The sequence below is a fragment of the Aedes albopictus genome, chromosome 1 (assembly GCF_035046485.1).
Source record: "Aedes albopictus strain Foshan chromosome 1, AalbF5, whole genome shotgun sequence".
NCBI lineage: Eukaryota > Metazoa > Arthropoda > Insecta > Diptera > Culicidae > Aedes > Aedes albopictus.
The window spans coordinates 168,919,442-168,942,887 of NC_085136.1; the positions used below are offsets into that span (position 1 = coordinate 168,919,442).

At 39.1% G+C, this 23,446-nt stretch overlaps 1 protein-coding gene and 1 long non-coding RNA gene across 2 annotated transcripts in view; both read right to left on the bottom strand.

Annotated features, from left to right (window-relative positions):
- The window catches only part of LOC109431109 (uncharacterized), a 99,301-nt gene that overhangs the window by 68,746 nt on the left and 7,109 nt on the right, over positions 1 to 23,446 (bottom strand). The window lies entirely within an intron of this gene.
- On the bottom strand, positions 1,091 to 22,243 carry LOC134285269 (uncharacterized). The gene is made up of 2 exons (XR_009996257.1): positions 21,391 to 22,243; positions 1,091 to 5,604 (listed from the first exon to the last, which is right to left on the bottom strand). It is a non-coding gene; the product is annotated as an uncharacterized LOC134285269 (long non-coding RNA).

Below are 23,446 nucleotides of genomic sequence, written 5' to 3' on the forward strand. Positions count from 1 at the left end.
ATTTGTGAATCATTCAACACGTTATTCTTGATGATTTCGAGAGTCGAACAACTTCCATAAGAAACATTGTAAAGCATTCTACGGTTACATAGAAAACAGGACAACACGTGCGGCCCGCGGGTCGCACTTTGGTGACCACGGTGCTAGAGGTCCCGGTGAAACTCCTCGGAGTATTCCCGCTGTAAATTAAAGAGAAAATTTTCCGCAGGAACTGCCCACAGAAATTCTCCGTCGTAGCCCTGAAGGAGTTGTCGGAGGATCTCTTGGAGGAATTCACGAAGCATCTGTGCGGGGAAGCTACCCAGGTAACCACTAAGCATTTGAATAAGCCGTACATCAGCCCGTATTATGCATTTGAACTGCTTGCTGCCCTACGGAAGCAGTTCGAATGCATAACTGCCTTGAGTTAGCATAAGCTGTGCTGCTCAAAAACTGTTGGCTGTTAATTAGCATTTCAACTGCTTGAGGTGTTTTCACTTGGGAGCAATCAAAATGCTTTTCAACTGCTCTTTAAATGCTAAGAGCAAAGAGGTTAGGAGATATGTTATGCATTTGGCAACACATATTGTCTCTCTTTTACAGAGCCTATGTTTCTGTTGACAAATTTGTGCAGCTGATTTGTTTCTTCATTTTCCCCTACTCATCCTAAAGTCCCACAGAAAACATTACTGTAGCTGCATTGGATTGGGAACATGTCTATCAAAAATCACCAATTATCATTTCGTCGGAAAATATGTGCCAAATATGTGGATGCTTTGGTAGATCATAAGATTGTTTGAAAAAGGGTAGAGAGAATCATATTTCACAGATAAAAGAAGGGATGGTAATGCTCTACCACAATTAAATTTTTCTTGGAAAAAATGTGTTGTATGTTGAAACTGAAGCTGTTAGTCAATTATTCTATATATTGGTATACTAATCAACGCACGCTAGCGGAACAACTGTAGCATCGTGGATCAGGAGCAACAGAATCAGAAGCAGATATGATTGATCAATCTCCGGATTGTAAGTTCAAACCCACATCACAACAAAAATGAACAAAAAAGTACCACCTAGCACCAGCTGTAATAATATGGAAGGACGATGAAGCGGGGAAGCAGGCTGAGAGAACGAGAAGCAGACGTCAATCTATTTTTGTTTTTTTTTTGCTCGACGAGGCGTTACGCTTCTTTGACATTTCGTCACGACGTTCCTGAAGGGGTAGCACTAAGACAGCCCGTTATTTTGCCAAATCCTGCTGTGAGGTAGCACTATAGGTGCATATACGGCTAATCAGCATTAATCGCCTTGTCGTAAAGGCTACTATAATGCGAGTCAGTAGTGTGCGGTAGTTCGGCAGAAGCAAAGTTTCGCGCGCTCGCTTAGCTAGATTTTTGCGATTTTATTTTCTCTGCGGGGCTCCGACGACGGGACACCAAGCAGTCAGTAGTGTGCGGTAGTTCGGCAGCAGCAAAGTTTCGCTCGCTCGCTTTGCTAGATTTTTGCGATTTTTTTCCTCTTCCCTCTGCGGGGCTCCGACGGAGTAGTGTGCGGTAGTTCGGCAGCAGCAAAGCTTCGCGCTCTGGATTTGCTAGATTTTTGCGATTTTTTTTTCTTCTCTCGGCGGGTCTCCGACGACGGGACGCCAAGCTGTCAGTAGTGTGCGGTAGTTCGGCAGCAGCAAAGCTTCGCGCGCTGGCTTTGCTAGATTTTTGCGATTTTTTCTTCTCTGCGGGTCTCCGACGACGGGACGAAGTGTGCGGTGGACGCGTCGTGGCTCGAGTCGGTTCCGAATTTTTCGCTTTCCGTCGGCGCTACTTCCCAATACATTTTTAGTGGATAATATTTTTTTTTTTTGCATTAACACAAAAGAGTGAAAAATGATAGTTCGGGCTCGCCGGTCGAGAAAAAAATCCGGGCGCCGACAAGTGAGTCGCGTTCAGTGTATTTCTGTGTGGAATAGACTAAAGGTCTCTGCTCCCTAGTGGAGTGGAGACGCGCGATATAATTTTCCTTTTGGCTAGTTTTTGCGTCGAAAAGTGGTCGGTTGTTAACGGCGGTTTGTGTATATTGATCCATTGTCAAATCATATCACCAACCATAGGTGACTCCCGAACTGACAATGTACCTTACCCTACTAACAAAAAATTCCTTCCTGAGACAAACGTGGAGATGCAGCGATTCGCGGTCTTTTTAACAACGTTTGTCTTACTAACATTCCCTCCCATCCTCGATGACCGTAAGGACGTGGCCGGCGCCGTTATTGACCTTATTAAAGTTGAGAGCTCTCGACCTGTGTACATTGAGAATAGTAAGCTAGTCCCAAGCCCTATTCATTGGTTCCTTGTGCAATTTCGATTGCTCTGGTCAATCACGGAGTAGCAACTACGAATTGTGCGGTCATCTATGCTCATGCTCATGCTCATTGTCGTAAAGGCTACTATAATGCTGAAGGAATGCTATTTTAAATGCTTACTGGTTACTTGGGTACTACAGGTTCACAAGGAAACTCCGAGAAGACTGTTGTGTGCAGTTCCCAGAGTTATTTCAACTTCTAAATGAATCTACGGTGGAACTCTTAGAGAAATTAGATTAGAGTATACCTCCAAGAGGAATTTCTAGTGGTACTCCTGAAATTGCCGATAAATCACTTGGTCCCAGTACAACTCCCGGGAAGAGCTAAATTTTGTGCAATTTCGAGAGGAACGCCTGATGAAACTTTCAGGAAAGTTTCCTTTGTAACTACTCTGTAACTACTGTAACTACTGTAACTACTTTGTAACTACTTTGTACTACAATAATTTGCGGTAGATCTCATAGAGAAACGCTAGGCACTACTGTGGGAATTTGCGGTGGTACTTCTGAAAGAATTCGCGATTGAGCATCTAGAGAAATTGTCGAAACAACTCTGTAAAAATTACCGAATGAACTGCTAGGGGAATTTCTGGTGGAACTCTTACAGGAATTTCCGGAAGAACTACTAGAAGAATTCCTGTTGAAACTCCATCTAGAACTTAAACAGAAATTCACGGTAGTCCCGATCAAGTTCCTATGGCGTCATTCACAAATTACGTAACGTTCTAGGGAGAGGTGGGAATATGGGCGAGCGTTACGGCCCATGCAAAATGTTTAGGATTTTCACACAAGAATGCATTACGGTGAGCGGGTCAGATAATTAAGATTTTAGAGTTACGTAAATTATGGATGCTGGCTAATTTATAACTATCTATTCTCTTGGAAAATCAGCAGAATTATTTCTAAAAATGGGGATTTTCCTTAATGCTGTTAAACTTTTATAACATGAGTTTTAGTCCGAATTGTATTGCATATCGACGCTACTACCTGCGCTCTGAAATCGATTAACTCCAGAATCGTTTCGAATAAGTTCACAATCAGCAGGAACATGATTCTGTTAAAAATTTAGATATGTTTTTTCATATGTACTGCAATGGATGACTTCAACTTGTTGCTTGCAGTTTGTATTTTCAGATAGATTTACACGCAAAAATTAGTGCCAAGTTCTGCAGCAAGAATTTTAGAAAGTTCAGAATAGTAAAAAGCAGCAAACCCAAACATTTGCTTATTTCTACTGTTTATTCGTTTTAGTTTCTTCAGTACAATTTCGCAGAACTATGGTAATTTAAACTTTCACCGAAATCAGAACAGTTGACCATACAGTCCAGAATGCTTTAAAAATCCGTACTGGTGGGTTGCCAAATTCTTTACAAGCAAATGTGGGTGGCAAGCTAGAAAAGTTTGAGAACCCCTTTTCTAGAACAATATTTGGTTAAACTTATATGTAGAGGAACTCCCGATGGGGCTCCTGCGGGAATTTAGGGTGGAACTCCCGAAGTAATTACTGGTCAAATTCCTTGCGGAGCTCATCCAATATTTTCCAGTCGAACTTTTAGAGAAACAATTGGTGGAACTGTTAAAGAAATTCTATTTGGAACTTCAAATGGAATTCCTGGTGAAACTGCTTAAGGAATTTCCGGTCGAACTCCTAAAGGAATTCACGGCAACGCCTAGAGAATTTCCTGAGGTAAACTAGAAGAAATCATTTCAAGAATTCTTGGAGAAATTTCCTTCGAAACTCCTAGAGGAATATCTGGAGAAATATGAGAAATACTTGGTGGAACTGGTGAAAATTCTCTTTGGAAATCCTAGCGGAATTCCTAACGGAACTCTCAGCGACACATCCGGTGGAATGCTTCAAGAACAATTCCCATTGGAACTTCCAAAAAGAAATTGCTGGCGGAAGAATTTCCGGTGGAACTTCGAAAGAAATTTCCGATGATACTTTTAGAGGAATTTTCGTTGGAATTACCAGAGGATTTCTTGATGGGACCCAGTGGGAATTTGCGGTGATACTCAAGCAAAAATTTGTGGTGGAACTCCTACAAGAATTTCTGCTGTAACTTCCTCTTTCGATTATAACTAATGGAATTACCGGCAAAATTTATTGAGAATTTCTCGTTGAATTTCCTGGAAGAACTCCTGCGGGAATTTTCTTTGGTACTCTTAGAGGAAATCCTGGTGGAAGTACTAGTGGAACTCCCGTTTGAATTTTAGTGGAATTCGCGCAAAAAACATCGGCAAAACTCCTGTTGGAATTCTTAGTGGAATTTATGTATGAATTTTCTTCTAGAAGAATATTCAGGGCTGCAAAACGGTGAGTCGATAAGGAGAGCGTCCAATATACAGGGGATAGACAAAATGATCGGGACAGGCAAAATTTTCACTTTTCAAAAAATGTTCAATTAGCTGTAACTTTTCGAAAAGTGCATCAAATATTCTCAAATTTTTACTGTAAGTTCTTCAACTAGTTGTGTATCAGTGGACAAAATTTGGAAAAGATCGGACAATTCTTCACAAAGTTTTAAAGAATTTTGAAAAAGGTAAAATTATTCGATTGCCAACTTTGAGCTGTTATATCTCTGGACCCAATTAACCGAATGCAATGAAATTTTGACCATTTATGACTTATATAATGAGCTATGAAAAACCATTGACCTAACTTAATATTCTTAACACGGAAGAAAATTATAACGATTAAATTATTTTTCTAATAAAACACCAAATTATCCAAAACATCAACATCGTTTCAAAATTCAAGATGCAAGTTATAGTTCATTTAGTTTCCCTCTAATTTTCTTATATATAAATGCATTTTGAAGGAAAGTAACAACATAGCCGCCAATAAATTGAAAAAGTAATGGGATGCATATTAAAAATAGACCAATTTACTAAAAAAACGTGAAAAAAATAAAATCGCTATAACTTTTTCGCTTGTTAAAAATTTCAAGTTAGGTCAAATGTTTTCCAGAGTTCATTATATAAGGCATGCATGGTCAAAATTTCATTGCAATCGGTTCATTGAATCCGGAGATATAACAGCTCAAAGTTGGCTATCGGATAATTTTATCTTTTTCAAAAATCTTTATAACTTCGTGAAGAATTGTTCGATCTTTTCCAAACTTTGTCCACTGATACACAACTAGTTGAAGAACTCACAGTAAAAATTTGAGAATATTTGATGCACTTTTCGAAAAGTTACAGCTAGTTGAACATTTTTTGGAAAGTGAAAATTTTGCCTGTCCCGATCATTTTGTCTATCCCCTGTAGCTCTGGTCCTCACAAGTTCATACCTCATGCTTCCACGGGTCAAGCGATGACAAAGACCACCAGCTAAGAGTTGTGTGCTTAGCTGGTAGTGCAGCCTGGGCACTGTTGTCCTTCTGACTTCAGCTAGATTGATGAGGTACGATTCGAGCGTCTGTTCACCAAGGAGGTGCGGCTCAAACAGCAGCGTCTGTTCTGGCATCCAGCGGCTGAGTAAGAAACTCTGCACCACGCCCAGCTAGATCCAAGGTGGTAGCCCCATCAGCGTGGTCGTCCTAGTGTTGGTTGGGACGTTACACAGAACTGGCACGATGGCCCTCCGGCGAGACAGGAGTGTTGGCGTAGGCCCAATAAGCCACCCGTAAAAATCCCCATTGCGAATAACATAGGAGAAAATACGACTCGATACAATCGGCAAAGACCCACGCGACGAAATAAGGACTACGATTGGAAACTTGGAACATGGAATTGCAAGTCACTAGGTTTCGCAGGATGTGACAGGATAATCTACGACGAACTACATCCCCGCAACTTCGACATCGTGGCGTTGCAGGAACTTTGTTGGACTGGACAGAAAGTGTGGAAAAGCGGGCATCGAGCGGCTACCTTCTACCAAAGCTGTGGCACCACCAATGAACTGGGAACAGGATTTATAGTGTTGGGCAAGATGCGACAACGTGTGATCGGGTGGCAGCCGATCAACGCAAGGATGTGCATGTTGAGAGTTAAGGGCCGTTTCTTCAACTACAGCATCATTAACGTCCACTGCCCACACGAAGGGAGACCCGATGACGAGAAAGAAGCGTTCGGCGGCATGAACGCGCCGGTAGGAAGGGAGGAAATGTACAGACCGGTAATCGGGCGAAACAGCCTGCACGCCGTATCGAATGACAACGGCCAGATAATCACGGGAATATTCTCACAAGCGAGCGTGAGGTGGTCGAGAGGTGGCGGCAGCATTACGATGAGCACCTCAATGGCGACGTTGCAAGTACCGAAGGTGGCGTGGTAACAGATCTTGGAGTGTGTGCACAGGACGAAAGACTTCCGGCCCCTGACCTTCAAGAGATTGAGGAGGAGGTTGGCCGGTTGAAAAACAACAAAGCCGCTGGAGCAGATCAAGTACCAAGCGAGCTTCTAAAATACGGTGGAGAAGCACTGGTGAGAGCACTACACTGGGTCATTACCAACATTTGGAAGGAGGAAGTATTACCGGAGGAATGGATGGAAGGTATCGTATGTCCCATCTACAAAAAGGGCGCAGGGTGTCTACTCGTTTGCAAAAATAAAATTCCCTGATTTTTCCAGGTCTTAGAAAATAATTCCAGGTTTACATAATAACCACTCAAGTGATTTGAACGAACCATCACATTTGCCATATACGAAGCAGATAAATTTGCTGAATTTTGTTAGAGGAAATCTGCAGTGGCATTACTATATTTATTTCAGGTTAAACTTCTGGCAGAAACGGAGCAGTTACATAGAATTGCGGCGATTTCTTAAATTAGTCATTATAGGATTTCATATAACCTTCTTGAATTCTCAATTCAACCTTGCTTCAGAAATCTAGATGCTCAAAACTCAAGAAATAAACTTGCAACGATAGTGCAATTTTTATTTTATTCTTGCTCACTTGTAAACACCTTAAAATTAGAATATCCGGCGTGCTGGTTTAGGTTATTATGAGATTTCTGCACCTTAAATCGAGAAGGTACAAAAGTCAGCCATTTTGGCTGCCATATTGATATTCTAGATTGATCAAATTCAAACTAGTTTCAATAAAATTTCTTACTATCAAAAATTCCCTGATTGACTCCAGAATTCCCTGATAATTCCAGGTTTTTTCCAGGGTAAATGAAATTCCCTGATAATTCCAGGTTTTCCAGGTTTTTCCAGGTAGTAGACACCCTGGGGCGACAAGTTGGATTGCGGGAACTACCGCGCGATCACACTACAAGATACTCTCTCAAATTTTATGCCGCCGTCTATCACCGATTGCAAGAGAGTTCGTGGGGCAATATCAGGCTGGATTAATGGGTGAACGCGCTACAACAGACCAGATGTATGCCATCCGCCAGGTGTTGCAGAAATGCCGCGAATACAACGTGCCCACACATCACTTGTTCATCGATTTCAAATCGGCGTATGATACAATCGATCGAGAACAGCTATGGCAGATTATGCACGAATACGGATTCCCGGATAAACTGATACGGTTGATCAAGGCGACGATGGATCGAGTGATGTGCGTAGTTCGAGTATCAGGGACACTCTCGAGTCCCTTCGAATCTCGCAGAGGGTTACGGCAAGGTGATGGTCTTTCGTGCTTGCTGTTCAACATTGCTTTGGAGGGTGTAATAATGAGAGCGGGGATAAACACGAGTGGGACGATTTTCACGAAGTCCGTTCAGCTGCTTGGTTTCGCCGATGATATTGATATTATTGCTCGTAAATTGGAGACGATGGCGGAAACGTACATCCGACTAAAGAGTGAAGCCAGGCGAATCGGATTAGTCATTAATGTGTCGAAGACAAAGTACATGATGGCACAGGGCTCCAGGAAGGAATCACCGCGCCCGCCAGCCCGAATTCATATCGATGGTGATGAAATCGAGGCGGTTGAAGAATTCGTGTACTTGGGCTCACTGGTGACCGACGACAACGACACCAGCAGAGAAATTCAGAGGCCATTGTGGCAGGAAATCGTGCCTACTTTGGACTCCGCAGAACTCTACGATCGAATAAAGTTCGCCGTAACACGAAGTTAACCATCTACAAAACGTTGATTAGACCGGTCGTCCTCTATGGGCACGAAACATGGACCCTACGTGCAGAGGACCAACGCGCCCTTGGAGTTTTCGAACAGAAGGTGTTGCGTACCATCTACGGCGGAGTGCAGATGGAAGACGGTACTTGGAGAAGGCGAATGAACCACGAGCTGCATCAGCTGCTGGGAGAACCAACCATCGTCCATACCGCGAAAATCGGGAGGCTACGGTGGGCAGGTCACGTCATCAGGATGTCGGATAGCAACCCGACTAAAATGGTTCTCGAGAGTCATCCGACCGGTACAAGAAGACGTAGAGCGCAGCTAGCTAGGTGGGTCGACCAAGTGGAGGACGATCTACGGACCCTACGCAGAGTGCGGAACTGGAGACAAACAGCCATGGACCGAGTGGAATGGAGGCGGCTACTATGTACAGCAGAGGCCATCCCGGCCTTAGCCTGACCGGTAAGGTAAGTATGCTTTAGAAGCTTTGATATAAATCTCTTAGAAATTCTGCAACAGCATTTTGACAATCAATATTTTTCAAATATTCCTCCAGGACTTTAACGTTTGCCAGACATTCAAAATTGATTATTTCAAAGTAGAGTGTCCATCCCGGGACGTCCCGGGACAAGAATTCCCGGGATTTAGGCAATTTCGGGATTTCCCGTATCCCGGGATTTAATATTTGATTTCCCGGAGTTCCCGGGAATCCCGGAATGCATGATTTTATGCCCATTATTGGCGTTAAATTTCAAAAATTCTTGATGGAGCCTGCAAGAGGACGATTCAGTTTTTGTTAACAGCACATTCTCTTGACGACTTCTATAATTGCACCACAAAATCACGAAATCCTCTGTAACAATCAAGTAAACAAAAATTTTACTCACTCGATAATTATTAAACTTTGTGTGGGCATGTATTGTATGGTTATCCAAATCATCGAGACAATACCTAGTTTACAGAAACATGTTCATTCCTTTAGAAGCTCAGTCAAAAGTTATAGCAAACATTATCTACATATTCTAAAAGCATTTTGAGCAAATTACATTCATATTTTGCAACTAATCAAAAAAGTTATGTTAGCTCTCCAGCAGCACATTGAAATTTAGTTTAGGTTCCCTATTATTTATCGGATATCTGAAACTAAAAAAGCTGTTTTTATGAGTGACTACAACAATAATTCCCCTCCATATTCAACAAAATGGATAGACAATAGCTGACAAATATGGTGTTTTATTTGAAATTTATCTCAATTTCCACCGAAATCTGTATTTCCTAAAAATCCCGGGATCCCGGGATTTCCCGGGATATGCTACAATTTTTATCCCGAATCCCGGGACAAGGAAAATGCCCGGGAAATGGACACTCTATTTCAAAGAATGGTCCACGAATGGTATCGAAATTTTCCAAAAATTGAACGAGATTATTGGAAAGGAGATCCCTCATGAATTTACCAAAAATGCGTTTACTTGACGATAAAACTTCTTTTATTTATTTATTTATTTTTACCCAAAAATTTTAAAAGAGGGAAAAGTCTCTTTGAGTGATTTCACAATAGAAGTACATAAGCAATTATTCGTGATTTTAATCGAAATCCATCAGGGATTTCCTACAGAAATTAGCAAGGAGGTCATTTAGGATCACATTCCAAGGCCTTCAGGATTATAGAAACTTTTAAGTTTCTACAACAATTTTGGGAATATTTGCTGAAGTGATTTTTAACATAAATCGTCTATAATCATACATTTTACCCATAGATTACATTATCATTCAACAAAAAGCATTGACAGAAATTAGAAATCGGAACATTATTGTGACTGACTCGAAAACAGTGACACCCTACCAGGCCTGAAAGTATAAAGATCAATTCTTGAAAAAAAAAGCTTTGAAATTAATGCTACAAGTGCCTGTTTTTCTTCGGAAACTATGTAACTTTTTATCCCTTCTCACTAGCATAAACTGCCTTCCGTAATGATCGTGAAGTGGCAGAGGTATGCTTGGTTTCTACTCAACTAGCAACGGGTGCCACACTAACTTTACTTCCGAGAGTCCTACCTTCGGACGTGGTCGGCTCTGTTAATCTATCTATATATATAAAAATGCAGTGGCATACGTGGGACCGCGCATAACTTGCGAACGGAAGGTCCGATTTTGGTCGTCTTAGTTTTGTTCTGTTAGTTTTCACCCAAGGAAGGTTTATGAGGCCTAAAACATGGACAAATTGAGAGATTTCGAAAATCGATTTTCTATACCTCTTCCACCGGGGACTTGGGCTTGGCTAGAAACTTGAATCGTCAAAAAACGCAGTAGGCAAGACAAAGTTTGCCGGGTACAGCTAGTAACTTTATAAAGCTTAGAACCCTCGAAGGTGTACAGTACACTGAGGATGGCAAACCAACTCCAGGCCCCATCTGTTGATTCCTTGGGCAATTTTTGTTATTTGTGTCAATCATAGAGTAGCAACTACAAATTTTACGGTCGTCAAAGCTGGGTGGAATTTATTCAAAATCGCGTCAGGGTGTCTACTCAATTATGAAAATGAAATTCCCTGATATTTCCAGGATTTTTCCAGGGTTTTGAAAATAATTCCAGGTTCAAGAAACTTTAACAAATCAACTAAATAAAACATGATATCAGATTTCTAGAAATTTGTGGAAACTCAACTTTTTAGAAAATTTCTAGTTTCAACTATAATTACATTTAAGGCGAAACTGGAAGCATTTTCTCATTTTTTCGGTTTTTGATTTTTTATTAAATAACGAAGCAATATTTTCAAAATCGGTTTTCGTGCACATGTAGAGTATGGGTCAAGGTATCTTCTGAATTTTTTTGAGGTGGAAAATGTTTTCCATTTTTGCAAAAACCATTTTTTGTGAAATTTTGTTCAAAAATGGTTTCTGCAAAAACGAAAAATATTTTCCACTACAAAAAAAAAATCAGAAGATACCTTGATCCATACTCTACATGTGCACGAAAACCGATTTTGAAAATATTGCTTCGTTATTTAATAAAAAATCAAAAACCAAAAAGTGAGGAAATGCTTCCAGTTTCGCCTTAAGGGCAAAATTTCACCAGCATTTAGGACGAAAGCACGAGATGGTTTTCTGATGGAATTCTTAAAACAATCCTGGCGATACTTTGGGAGAATATTCTGCATAATTTGATGAAAATTTTGTCTATGAATTTCTGAAGAAATTCAGTAAGGAGAACAACAAGAAATTACACTATATTTTTTATAAAAGTTAAGCTTGGCCGTTCCAGCAGAGAATCTTCCGAGTAGTTCCTGAGAAAACTTTTTTGAATATGTATTGTCGAAAATTCAATAAAAATGCAGCTAACGCTTTCAAACAAATTCTCCAAGAAACCCTTCAGGCATAGCTTCAGTTATTGCGTACGAAGACCTTCGTAAAAGAATCGTTCAAGTATGTATTTTTCAGGAATTTTGCTAGATTCTTCTCTCCAGCGATTTCTCCTTTTAAATAAATTGCTAGCAAAAAATATGCGATATGTTTATGTTCCAGTCATAAAATCCTTTCGGAGTTTCAAAAGAATTGACTTCAAATAATACTGCGAGTTACACTTGAAAATTTAAAAAATGTCTACATAAATTCAACTAGAATAATTCTGAATTCCTTCAGAATATTTAAATTATTTTCTCCACAACAAATTTGAACGATAATTTTACGTCAAAACAGTGTTTTAACCAAAAGTATATAAACATATATTGTTACAGATGAACTATTTTCAAAACTAATAGAAAAAAATGTTGTAAATCAATAGTTTTGGTTGTCAATAGTTTCACTCTTCAAACAAGTAATTGACAATTAGAATATACTAATGAATTGGCAACCATGTTCTAAAAGTATTGCATTATGTCCATCAAAAATAGTTTCTCTCGAGTTCGTTACAATAAATGGAGCTCAAAAGCAACTATGGGAAAGAGAGAGTTGAGAATTCTTTCAAACATTGTTTAGAATCATTTATGAGTTGTTCTAAAAACGTTTCTGCGGGAGTTTCAGGAACTACACTTAAAATATATCTTTAGGTTCCTTCAGGTATTTTCCAATATCTACAAGCGATTGCGAATTTGTTAGGCAAACCTCAATAAATAAAGACCTTCAATAAATAAAGACAGTAAGCTCATTTTCATGAAAATGAAGAAAAATAGCTTATACAATTTAAGTCACTAAATCAATATTTAACGCTGCAATAGATTGAAAGATTTGAGAAAGATTGAGCATATCCTACAATAAAAGCATGTCGACTCAGTTTTCCGAAATAAGTAAAACATAAAATAGGAGATTGCGGTGGAAAAAGTACAAGTTAGTTTCAACGTCAAGGGTAACGAATATCTGATAAAAAATATTTATCGAGCGGATAATAATAGTAGCGGCGCAGCCGAAATTTTTATTCGCTTTGAGGCAACTGAAAATTTGTATTAAAATGATAAACACAGAAATTCCCTGATTGTCACCAGAATTCCCTGAGAATTCCAGGATTTTTCCAGGTCGAGTAAAATTCCCTGATAATTCCAGGTTTTCCAGGTTTTTCCAGGTAGTAGACACCCTGCGCGTCTTATCTTTCCTCAACTGCGTTATGCGATTGAGGAAACCTTGAATTCTTGAGTTCTTCTTTCCCATCAGCATTCTTTACGCATGTGAAATTAATTTTCACCGAAGCTTTAGAGCGCAATAAAACGATTCTATTTGTTGAAAACAAATGAATCAAAGTCACCGGAGATTCGCTATCAGTTTCTGACGTCACGATATCGAATCTATCATGAGAGAAACTGACAAGGGAAAAAGTGATTCTCTTTGTTTTCCCTCGTAGATAATACCCTGTCGCCTACCTAGACCATATCACGTTTTGGAATTGCGTTCAACGGGTGCAAAACACGTTCGCCGACCGACAGACGATATTATCAAGAAAGTTCAAATTAGGTCGATGTTTTTTTTTCTAACGTTATGTGCGCTAATTTCCTTTTCGCTATCAAGAAACGTGTGCACCTAGGTGCTAGACGGTCCAGTCATCCTCCTCACCATGACAAAAAAAAAATCGCGGTAGGCGGCGACAGCTAATTTCCTTTTGCATCGCAGCAGCAGCTTAAGGGTTATCTCGACGGCCGACGAAAGTCAACGCTTACTGCGTCGTAGCCGAGCAGAGCGCAGTCCAAAATCAATTCGGCTGCTTTTTTGCTCATTTTAATTTTTCAAGATATAAAATTCAAATCTTATATTTTTCTCGTACGATTCCATCTGGTGTTGTTGCGGGATACATCGACGATGATGACGACCGACCACACGGCAGTGTCAAATAATATACGCGACACGACAAACAATCAAACCGGTTTCGGAGTCTTGCGGGGATCGAAAGCGGCAGTGGGAGCAGAATGCGCAGGAACGGATACTGAATATTTATTATGACAGAAAAAAAATGTTATTCGCAGCACCTTGTGCAGCTGTATGGGTTGTGCACATCTGCTGACTGACGGTTGAAAGCTCGTATACGTTTATGCACAATGTTCCAAAGTAACACCACTACCAGTATCCAGTATGATTAGCTGGTTGGTGGAAGTTTGCAGTCGTGCTGGTTGTGTTCCGTTGATTGTTATGATATTGACGGTTTATACCAGCAGCGAGCGAGACAAGACAAAATCGTACGATGCGTCCGTCGTTTCATAAACAAAAATTTCTCGATGGAGGAGATGCCCGAGTGCAGTATTGTCAGTTGATTTCGCTGAGCCAATTTATTGTTATATATTATAATAATTTCTGTTCTTTTAATTGAATGGTACGAACATAAAATAAATTACCAATTATAGAGATCTATAAACCATTATATGTAGCTTGAACAACAAGTTTTTGTTAAAAAGCTTTTCTGTTCACCGTTTAAGCGATTAATGCTTTTTTTTTTTTTTTATATTTTTTTTTATTTTTTTTTTTATGGGTTTTCAGTTGGAGCTGCGTGACAGCTTGATTGTCAAGGCTGAACCCGTTATTCAAATTTCATCTCTACCAAGACCAATGTTTAGACGGAATAGGCTATGTTGCCCAATTTAACACTAGTTTTTACATTGTGCCTAAGTAGTTTTAATCAAAATTTTGCATTTTCCCTCCCGTAGATGTTTTAGTCATGTATGTCTACCCTCAGTCATGTGAAGTATATGAAGCTATCAGAATAAATCTTTACCCGCGAAACCTGAAGCACCAGGAATGTTTATATCCTTGCTATTACTTCTTGGAAATAACATAACACGAAATGCTGTCTATGTTGACAACTGTGCCTATGCTATCTCCAAGAAATAATATGTAAAATGTATAGTTGAATTAATTATGGTCAAATACCAATTGAAGACAACAACCTTTACTGCGATAACACCTATGTTGGTAGCCACCTACAGCACTGGCGCCATCCCCAATGATAGACACTAGTTTTGAACATGTCATGCATGGGCTTCCAATGATACGAGAAACGAAAACAGAGCCAATCCGTTCATTTGTCCTATCGGTCCTACCTAGATAAACCAAGTCATTTTCTCCTCGTAACCTAGAAATGTCAGCCTAGTCATACACAAGTAACGTCCTTCAGCTTAGAAACAATCAGTTTTTGTCCAAAATGTCAAAGTGTTAAAGTATGGTCCACTGCACGAACTTGGGCCGGCCCGCTCACTCCCAAAGATAATTTGGCGTTTGAGCGGTGTCGTCACCGCTCAAACGTCAAACCATGTGTGAGAGCAAGCAGGCCAGTAGTATCGTGCAGTAATCTATTGTTCGCACGTTAGCTTCGAATCTATCAGCACTATTATGTGCTGCAACTTTCCTTCCTACTATTCGGTTGATTTTACCAGATTTATATAAAGAGAATATTACTGGATATCATTGTAATATTTAAAAGAAGCAAATCTGTTTTGATAAAATTACTAATTTAAGTATGTTTAATTATTGTATATAATTCAAATTATAGTAAAATATTTGACTGCTCATCTTCGTACGAGGCGATTTATGATACGATAAATGCAACAAACAACATTTTTTGCGATTTTAGTCAACAGACATTGAAATGTTCGTCACGTCAAGTGTCGGCCCAAGTTCCAAAGCCACGTTGGTTCAAATCACTTTATTTTCTCTTTCGTTAATTTTCGCACTTCGAAAACTATCTGAATGGTTCGTCATCTTTGATGTCGGCATGTGTTTTGTTTTAGTCCAAATGAAAATAAGTGGTTTGATATTAATAGGGTTGCATGAATCACTCCACTTACCAAAGTGAACTCATATCATGCGCCCTTTCCCCTCCCCACTAACAAAAAGTCCTTCCCATGACAGACGTGGAGACGCAGAGGTGATCTCGGTCTTTAGTAAGCAACGCACGTCATAATAACATTCCTTTCCTTCCTCGATGACCGTAAGGACGTGGCCGGCGCCGTTATTGACCTAATAAAGTTTGGAATTCTCGAAGATGCACATTGAGGACGGTAAGCTACTCCCAAGCTCCGTCTGTTGGTTCCTTGTGCAACTTCGATTGTTCTGGTCAATCACGGAGTAGCAACTACGAATAGTACGGTCATCTATGCTCATGCTCATGCTCATGTATATAATTCAAATTATAGTAAATTTAGTAGTTAATCTAAATCAACTAAACAATGTGGGAAAGAAAGCCCAAACAGCATTTTCAAGTCTCCTGGCAATAAAAAGTTTTCAAAACCTGTTACAAAACCTATAATATTTCTAGTAGGATTTCTAACGATCCTCAAAACCTTCTCAAATCCAACCAACTTGGAACTATTGCTTGGGTATAGAATCTATTAAGCCCCGGCGGTCCCTCCGTGTTTATCGAGCATGTCTGATGAATATGCAAAAACATATGATCAGCCATACTCCATCTGCAGCAGCCGGTTCTTGATGAACCGTTGGAGGCGCATTAAAGTGTTAAAAAGGTGATATGATTCACTAAAGAATACTACATTACAATAACTTTCACTTTAATACCGTCAAACCCTGCGAACTTGGCCAGGGTTTAAGCGATTAATGCTTTTTAACGGAAAAGTACGGTATATTCATAGAAATCTTGGAAGGAATCTCCGTAGAAGAATCATAAAAAAATCTCTAAAAATCCCAAGAAAAATTTGTGGAGAAATCTTTGTTGAGGCATCCTGGAGGAATACCTGGATAAATTATCCGAGGAATTACGAAACGCAACACTGCATACAGAAATTCCTGTTTCTGTAGAGACCTCTACAGGAGTTCCGGGACACTACCCACCATAAATATGGAATGGATCGTAGTAGGCAGTGCGCGCGAGCGACTGTGACTTTTCAAAACTGTCACGCGTTTTCTTTGCTCCGCGTTGTTTTGAATATGGCCGACCGAAGTGAGAAGGACGTGGCCAAGACAGCTTTCAACTGTTGAAGGATTGCGTCAATTTCGTATTAGAGTCAGTGATTAGTTCCAAATCTCTGTGCTTTGGTAATAGACGGGGAAGAAGCAATCTCGTAACAGCGATCTAGGACTGTACCACCTATGAATTTGTGCAACTTGATTACTGCTAATGCTAGACTATAGGAATTCCGAATAAACCCTTTCAGTAATTTATAAAGCAATCCCAACATAATCTTGGAAAAAAAACCTAAATAATCCACCTAGCGGTGATGCCGCCTCTCTCGTGCCATCGAAAACCCATTTCAACAAAGCTCAAGTGACATGTTGATTCTCAGATATTGATGAATCCATTTCATGGCACCAGTAATCAAATCGATTATCTGGCTTTTGATGTTTGAGCCTTAAATTAAATAAAACGCAATCTTGAATTTTAGGCCGCCATTTTGGATTTAAGTACGCCCTCTTTGAAATTCTGGTCGCTCCAGACTTCTTCATGCCAGATATACCCATCCTCCTCTCCTCTTCTTGGCGTAACGTCCTCACTGGGACAAAGCCTGCTTCTCAGCTTAGTGTTCTATGAGCACTTCCACAGTTATTAACTGAGAGCTTCCGCTGCCAATGACCATTTTGCATGTGTATATCGTGTGGCAGGCACGAAGATACTCTATGCCCAAGGAGGTCAAGGAAATTTCCTTTACGAAAAGATCCTGGACCGACCGGGAATCGAACCCGTCACCCTCAGCATGGTCATGCTGAATACCCGTGCGTTTACCGCCTCGGCTATAGGGGCTATATACCCTCGGCTATAGCGGCTATATACCCATATTGAATGGTTTTGGAGCCTAAAACTCAATAGAACAGCCGCCATCCTGGATATTGGACCGCCATCTTGGTAATTCTGATTGCTCTTTTTGGACTCCGAAAATCCTCCCTATACCTACCATATATACCCATATTGCATGGTTTTAGGACCTAAAATTTCATTAAACCAAAACTATATTGAATTTGGAGCCACAACCTTGGATTTTAGACCGCCATCTTGGAAATTCTTGTCGCCATTTTTAAGTCCATCTTCCCTATATCCAACATACCCATATTGAATGGTTTTAGACCCAAAAACACCATAAAACAGCTGCCATCTAGAATTTGGATTCGCTATGTTGGATATTTTGGTTGTCATTTTTTGACTCCAGACATCTTCCAATGCATCTTTCTCATACCAAATATACCGATATTGTATGGTTTAAGAACCTAAATCTCAATTAAACAGCTACCATCTTGAATTTTAGACCGCCATAATTAATATTCTGGTCGCCATTTTGGAGTCCAGACATCTTCTCCATGCAAAATATACCCGTATTGCATGGTTTTACAGCCTGAAACACCATTAAACAGCCGTCATCTTGAATTTTGAGCCGCCATCTTGGATACTAGGCTGCTATCTTGAATTTTGGGCCGACATCGTGGAATTTCTGGTCTCCCATTGATGATTTCCGCACAAAATTCGTCAACTATGCTAAAGGTATACAAATCGCCGCAGTTTGATGTATCGCATGATGAGCCTTGGTTCAGTTTTATATTCAACCGGTTCTACCGGTGCTGGTCCGGATCACTAAAATGGTCATAACTCCAGAACGCCTAGACCGATCAGAACCATTTTTAGTAGCAAATAATGCGGTTCGAGTAAATTCCGGTTCGATTCGAGCTATAATACGAATAATCGGCCAATGGGAAGTGCCTTAAAAGTGATTGAACTTATTTTGCGCACAGACATACATACATACACACATACAGACATCATCTCAATTCGTCGAACTGAGTTGATTGGTATATGAGACATGATCCTCCGAGCCTTTTTTCGAAAAATCGTTTTTTGAGTGAACATATATAACATTTCCACGAGAAAGGCAAATCCTAAAGTCATCCCTAGATGAATTTCTAAATAAATCCCTGGAGCAATTCCCAGAAGAACCATTAGAGGCATTCCTATTGAAATCTCTGAAAAAATCCTTGTTAGGATTTCAGATGAAATTGCTGGAGAAATGCATGAAAAGTTCTGGAGCAGTTCCTATAGAAATCCCAGCATAAATGACTTGAGTTATTTTTCTAGAAGAATTGCGGAAGCAATACTAAAATATAAATATTCCTGCAGGAATACCAAGAGGAAACCCTGCAGAAATCCAGAGAAGTCCCTAAACGGAACTGAAGAAAAATAATGTAAGAAATACTTCGAGGGATCCCTCTAGGAATCCTAAGAGAGCCATTCCTAAAACAATCCCTAGGAAAATCCCTGGATAATTTCCTGGATAAATCAACGGGGTAGTTCTAGGAAGAATTACTGGATACATTCCTAGACAATTCCTGTAGAAAATCCTGGAAAAAGTCGCGCTGGAATACTAGCAAGTATTGCTGGGGGAATCCCAGAAGGAGTTGCTGAAATAATATCAGGCCAAAGAAATGCATCTGAATCCCAGGAGGAATGCCTGGAAAAAATATTTAATAAATATCTGAAGGGATTCTTGTAGGAATCTCCCTTAGAATTCCTGGAGAAATTTTCGTAGGAATTCTTGGGGTAACACCAGCAGAAATGCCCGAAAGAATCGAAGCAGATATTCGTGGAGGAATCACAGCAAGATTTTTAGAAAGAATTATTGTTTTGTCAAATACGCTGTATTCGCGTATTACTCCGGAATTCTTTTACGTGACTTTCAACACTATAAAGACTGGTCAGTCCACCACAGGGTTTCGAAATTGGCTTTATACTAGAAATTGTACAGTACAGGTATTCTTTGATATAACGTACCCTCGATATAGCGAATTCGATACAACATACATTTTGCTTCGATATAACGTACAACATTGATCATTTTTATTTTTTCCTGAAATAGCCCTCAGGTACTCTACGAAATCAATCAAATCAATGCCGTGTTTTTCATTATTGGTTTTGTGAATTTTACCGAAATCATTACATATTTGCGGGTAATTTCACGTCGAATACATCAACACAAGCATAAAAATATTATTTTTTTTCTCTGCTTCGATAAACGTACACTTCGATACACAAAGAGATTTGTTTTGTACGTTATATCGAAGAGTACCTGTATAAGAGTTATTTATGCAACAAATATGATACACGAGTCGTACATTTATCCAACAAGGTTTGCCTTAGTGCAGCATAACAACGTAATTAAAAAACAGAATCTCTTGATTTTTAGGCCAACAACTGCATGATTTATGATATTTAATGAAACTCAACATATATATATATATATATTAGACCTGTTCACTTTTTTTGACCTACCCGTGTCACATCAAATTATCAATCCACATGCAAAAACAAGTCTTCAGTCCAAAAATGAGCCAAATTGATAAAAGTTTAGAGGTGTATCAAATCGATTTTGTGTTTTTTCGAGCATTTTCACGAAAATGTACTCCAATATCCAGAAAATTGCACCGAAAAGGTACCGAAAACACTGTTAAAATATAGTTGGAACAATACTCTACAACTTTGCCGAAGACACTACGGTGTTGAAATTGCTTATTTCAAAGTTATTCAACAATTTTCGTTAAAAAGTCGCGAAAAAATACAATATTTTTACGATTTTTCATGTAGAAGTCATGTAAATTTACATTGTTTTAAGTGACTAATTTGATTAGCTATTGCTCCTATGTGTTACGAACATTTCGTCCATACATCATTTTAGTGTAGGAATTCGTTTTCATTAACTAATTATCAAAAGTATGTCACGTTGATACTAAAAATCGCATAGAGTTGCCAGCACAAAATTAAACAAAGTTACCCATGATTAAAACGTCATTACATTTCTTTGTCGCATCTGCATCAGTTTCAATTTGGTGTAGATGGTTGAGCATGAGACTGCCGATTCGAAGATTCAAGGTTCGAGCCCTGGAATAGGATTTTTTGCGTCTCGATCCAGCTATAAGTTAATGAGACTACAATCTGCATCTCATTGCAATTTGGCATCATAGCTTTGTTTCGAAACCGTAAAGTGCATTGTAAGAATGAAGTTTCCCTTTATCGTGTAGTTGTGTTGCTTGTGGCTAGATAGATGCAAGTAATCCCCACAGTTGTATGATGCATGTTGCATCCATAAGCAGTTCCATCATCGTATTGAATTGTTTTAGCTAAATTAATCGGTATCAAACAGATGCCAATATTTCGTCCAGCTGATCTCGTCGACACGATTTCTTGTCAACAAGTAAACTAAATATCTAGCTAGTCCTGGAATGGGCTTAATTGGCTGGTCCCGATCATCATTATTTGGGAGATTGCGTGTAAGTCATGGGCCATGGCTCATGGTAGATTCATCATCCTAACTGCTACAAAGAAAGAAAAAAAGTTTATTCTGTATTTGAGCTTGAACCTGGGACCTTCTGATCCGCAGGCTCGAGCCTTATCATCTGCGTCATTTCTGATACTTGAATCAAAAGACATTAGAATACGATGGCATGACGTCTTAATCATGGGTAACTTTGTTTTAATTCGTGCTGGCAATTCTACGCGATTTTTAGTATCAACATGACATACTTTTGATAATTAGTAATTGAAAACGAATTCCTACACAAAAACGATGTATGGACGAAATGTTCGTTACACAAAGGAGAAATAGCTAATTAATTTACTGCCCCCACTCGCATAACAGTCCCATTTGCAAAAAGTAGGAATTGAGAAAACAGCATTTGAAGTTTGAAAACTTGTTTCCATATAAAACTTTGAAAAATCGCCAAAATTTGAAGAATATTTCGATCATCTCGAAACTTTCACAGATTGCTTTGCACATGAATATATAACTGTAAAAAATATTACAATCACTACAAAGTTGTTCAGTTTTGTGTTACGTAACACAAAAATCCATGATGGGACTGTTATGCGGGTACTTTTGAAATGGGACGCTCATGACTTGGTATTTTTTTCACATATTGACATAAAAAATCATATTTTTTATTATTGATTTTGGAAGTACATCGAAAATTGACTATTCATAACGTTAACTCAAAAGTGATGAAAAGTCAAATGGGACAGTTATGCGAGTGGGGGCAGTTTAGTCACGTAAAATAATGTAAAATTACATGACTTTTATACGTAAAATCGTAAAAATATCGTGTTTTTTCGTGATTTTTCAACTAAAATTTTTGAATAACTTCGAAATAAGCAATTTAAACACCATAGCATCTTCGGCAAAGTTGTAGAGTATTGTACTAACTATATCCTAACGGTATTTTCGGCACCTTTTCGGAGCAATTTTTTGGATTTATGAGCAAATTTCTGTGAAAACGGTTAAAAAAACACAAAATCGATTTGATACACCTTTAAATCTTTATCAATTTGGCTCAATTTTGGACTGAAGACTTGATTTTGCATGTGGATTGATAATTTGATGTGTCACGGAGAATCGGAGAAAAAAAGTTTCAAAGTGAACAGGTCTAATATATATATATATGTGTGAAAAATATCATAAATTGACCACACGGATTGGTATACCGAAGACTTTACCCCACCCCCCCCCCCCCCCTTAAACTGAATGATTGCCGAACACAAAAATGACTTGATTCCAAACCAGTTATACGTCGTCTTATGCACAGTTTGAAATTTTGCTTAAGTTCTGACATCATCTGCAGAAAACGGAAAGTGATTCACGTAGTATTGCATCATATCTTAAACAGATGATGAAATTTGAGAACACTTATCGCCACCTGTGACAAAGACATTCCTGTTTTATCCGGAAAAAATCTTGGCATCACTATGTGAAAATTTGAATGCATCTTGTATGCGACTAGCTGTTTCTTCTAGTTTCACTCTATAAGAGAAAATTGTCGAAAACTATCATTAAAATACAATAATGGAATGTATAGAAAACTTAATGAAAAAATATCAAAGTACATACATTAGAAGTAGGGTATCGGGATGCTTCGTTGGCATAGTCCCCTCGTTCGGCCTATCTTAACGTTAACCAAAAACTCAAACAAACACGCATAACTGGAAATCGGAAAAGCAATGTACCGTGAGGTCGCCATTCACCACTCATTTAACGGTATTTTCGTAAAGTATATGGCATTAAAAATCGACGTTTGCGAATATTGCATTTTAGTTTACGTTAACAACTCAACAATTATGTTGTTATTAGAGAAAAATTATAAAACAATTGTAAAATATGTTTACAGACGAAAAAATAAAAATTCAAATGTGTAATCTCTTGGCTCCTATTACCGCTCATGCATCCATTCACCGCTCATAATGGATCCATTCACCGCTCACTGGATTATTTTCTCATGGAATCACAGAAACTATTCATTTATAAAAACAAAATAACTTTTATTTACCAAAGTATCGATGATTCATGACGTTCAGTTCATCCTGTTTTGTCAAAATGGAAGCTTTAACGGGTTTTACCTATTGGATATTTTTTCCGCTGTTTGCCCTGAACAGTTCCCATGTTGTCCTGCAGCGCAGTGTGAGATATATTTTTTGAGAACGTGATTTCAGGTACACCCATATAAAAACATGGTGGAATGAAAGTTTTTAAATGTGGCAGCATATTACATTCACTTTTGTTACGATACTTTACTAAAATTTGACCATTTTTGTATGATTGACCCAAAATGAGCGGTGAATGGGGCATGAGCGGTGAATGGCGACCTCACGGTACCAAACAACTGTAACATTTCGTTTCAATTTTAG